Genomic DNA, 3,330 nt, shown 5'->3' with positions numbered 1-3,330 from the left:
TTGATATGTTACGGTTTTGACTCACTTTGACCCCGTTTATTTGATAGTTTTGTAGTTGTTTGAGTCCTTTTCAGGTTATAATAAGAGGCTAGGAAGCTAAAAGCAAGGATTGGAACAGCAGGAGCAATCGGAGCAGAAAGGAGTTGAATTGGAGCAGAAAAGCTGATTTTAGACCCAGGAGCACATGCTCCCGATTTCCGAGCACATGCTCCCAACTCTACGGTTTCATGACGACACGTGGCAAGCATCTAGGCACCGATTCCCTGCCTAATTCCCCTTACTTTAGGCGATCCTTTGTGCGAGAAAGAGGGTGGAGATCGATTTTTAATAGGGAGATTTGAATTTGGATTCTTTCCTTATTTTTCTCTACTTGTATGCTATTTAACCTAGGGTTTTAGGGGAGAGATACTTACCTTTTCTTTTGGTTTTTGGGGGAGCGACGTTTTGTGAGGGAGAGGAAGAGCGGCTACGTTAGAGAAGCGATTCTGAACCCTTGTGATTTTTATATTTTTATGCTATTGAATTTCTCATCTATGTTGGTTATTCATTTCTCTATGTCTGAGTAGTTTTCTTTGCTAGATTAGGGGTTTCAAAAGGGGTTTCATGGGTTAGCAACAGAACACAAATAGGGCTTTATATAATCGATTGTCTTCACTATTGTTAGACTTAATGCTTAGGTTGATTTGATCACCCAATCTATGATTCTAGGTTTATCTATTCATCAAAAGTGTAATAGGTTGCTAGAAAAGACATTAGTGGGCAAATTATCCTAGACCTGCGAAAGTTGATGTGTAGGTGATTTGTGAACTTATCATTCCTGTTCTTTAATGCTTGTCTGCGATTCTGGGCTCAAACGACAGTTTAGGGTTTATGGACCGCCGAGCATGTGCTCCGGATGTCTGAGCACGTGCTCCGCGTTTCCGCACAGAATCGATCAGATAGAGTTATTGATACCACGACAGTGGATCAGTTTATATTTATGTTTGAGTTCTAGACTGGTACTTAATCTATGCCCTGAATAGTTGTTTAGTTGCTATCTCTGAAATTCCCGAGAATTACCCCTGATCTAGTGTTTTGCTTATTGCCTTTTTATACCGCTTTAATCGCGTTACTGTTACCAAACAAACCCAACTTTGAATTGTCTTAGCTTGGAATTGAACCAATAGAACCATAGAGTAAAACTTGGTCTTCGTGGGATTCGACCCCTAAGTACTACTTCTTTGCTGTGCACTTGCAGTAGGAAAATAGGGTTTAAAACTTTGTGTATCACCCAGCCCCCTACCCTAACCTAATGCGGCACCGGATTCGGACCGCAGGGAACCATAGCATGGGGGGCTTCGCTTTTTTTTATAATTGTCACTGGAACAGAAGTGCACCTGTTTCGCACACCACCACACTAATATATGGTATAAAAAATTCAACAATCAAGTTTTGACCAAGAATTATTGTCTAAATTATTGTAATGCCCATGAACCGGTTGTGGATTTCCAATAAGGATGGTGATCGACACTAGTGGTGGGTGTCGGTTGATACCTTATGTGGCCGGATTTTTGGTTTGATTTTTAATTCTCCGGTTTGCGTTTTGGTTTAGAAAAATCGTAAAACTCGAGATTATTAGGGAAAACTCGACTTTCTAGAGTCTTTAGCCGCTTTTGACACTTTCCAGAGAAAAAAGAAACAAAAAAAAATTTGTTGCGAGTGTTTTTTTGAGGTTTCTGGAGTTTCCCTGTGTTTATTAGCGATATTTTTTCCGGGAAAGTGAGGATCTAAGGTTAAGGACGTGTGGGGAAGGTTGATGTGGTGCTAGTTTCGTCATTTTGGGTTCAGAAATCCTCCTATTTAAAGTTGAGTGCATGGTTATGGCTGATCTAAGCTAAGGTCTCTGTTTATGTGATTATGTGAGTTCTTTGATTGATTTCTTTGGGTGTTTGTGTGATTTCCTTGACTCTCGTGGCTTGGTTTCACTCTTGGGAATTCCTTGGACGCGCATGACGTGTTTGGAGGTGGAAATTGGAGCTGGAGTTCGGAAGAGGTCGATGCTCAGCATCGGTGTCAGTCATCATCAGGAGAGGACAGCGTGAGGGCTTTGGTAAGTGCCGGTCGACATCATGTGGAGGTGTCGGTCGCCACTTCTAGATTTTCAAGGATTTTGAGCAGGTGTCGATCAACATCATTTTGGTTTCATTCGACACCATGTGGCTAGTGCAGTCGAGACCTTTTATTGTCGGTCGACAACAACACTCAACACTTCTAGGGTTTTTTTTCCGGGTTTGTTTTATGATTGTTGTTTGATGATTGTTGTTTCCTGGTGTATAGGTCAATAGATGGGAGGATTGGCTCACTAAGTATTTCTGGAAATACTTATGAATCTATTTTGTATTACGGTGAAGGTAAAGGAAAAGTGTTATCACGGAATCACGACGATGAAGAGGAGAATGTTCTTGAGGCTCGGTTGTTTGTTCTATGATTCTGATAGGTTGCTAGAATAGAATGATGTTGTCTAGAACAGATTTTTAGGTTGTTGGTTCTACGCCTTTGTTTTATGTTAATGACATTGTTGGATGCTTGTTGGTTATTGATTTTTTTTTTCATGATATTGGTTATCTTGTTGGCTGTTATCCGCAGGTTGTATTTTTTGGTGTTAGTTAGTGAGTATGGGATCACTAGTTATTATAATATTAAAAAAAATGAATGGGTCAAGTTGTTTCAGTTTGGTAACAGAGTCCTTAAGGTTCTAGGTACGAGTTTACTGTTTGTTTTGTGCGTTGATGTTTGGGCTGCATGTTTGTTCGCTGTTAGTTTTGTGTGTGGCATAGGGTCCTAGAAGATCCTCTCTGAACCTTCAATGAGATTATACGGTAAGTTCTTTTGGTGTTTAGTTTAGTTATTTTTGTGTTCTTAGCCTCTGTTGTTAATAGTGCAGATGGTTAGAGGTGTTGGAGCTGCTCGATGTGGTCGTGGTCATGGTCGGAGAGAAATTCCCGAGGCCAGCGAGAGTGTGGCCCAGAGCATGGCTAATGAGGAGGTAGTGAAGTCGCAGGCTCATCTGGGAGGGCTTGGGGGCTTGGCTAGTGGTGATATCGATGAGGCTATTGGGCTTGGTGTTGGTCCTGGTGTGGCCCTAGGTGTCGTGGTTGCGGCAGGAGGTTCCCCAGGTCATGATGATCATCTGGCTAATTTGCTAGCTCAGGTGTTGGAGCAGCTTCTAGTAGTGGTGCCGCAAGCTGGTGGCGTGTATGCTCCTTTGGTACCGTTAGTGGTTTGTGTACAAGTTTATGGTGCCACCGATGGTTGGTGGGCAGGCTCCAGAGGTGCATCATGTTTTTTTTT

Source organism: Camelina sativa, chromosome 10 (assembly GCF_000633955.1).
Source record: "Camelina sativa cultivar DH55 chromosome 10, Cs, whole genome shotgun sequence".
Classification (NCBI taxonomy): Eukaryota; Viridiplantae; Streptophyta; class Magnoliopsida; order Brassicales; family Brassicaceae; genus Camelina; species Camelina sativa.
This window is presented reverse-complemented; position numbering follows the sequence as displayed.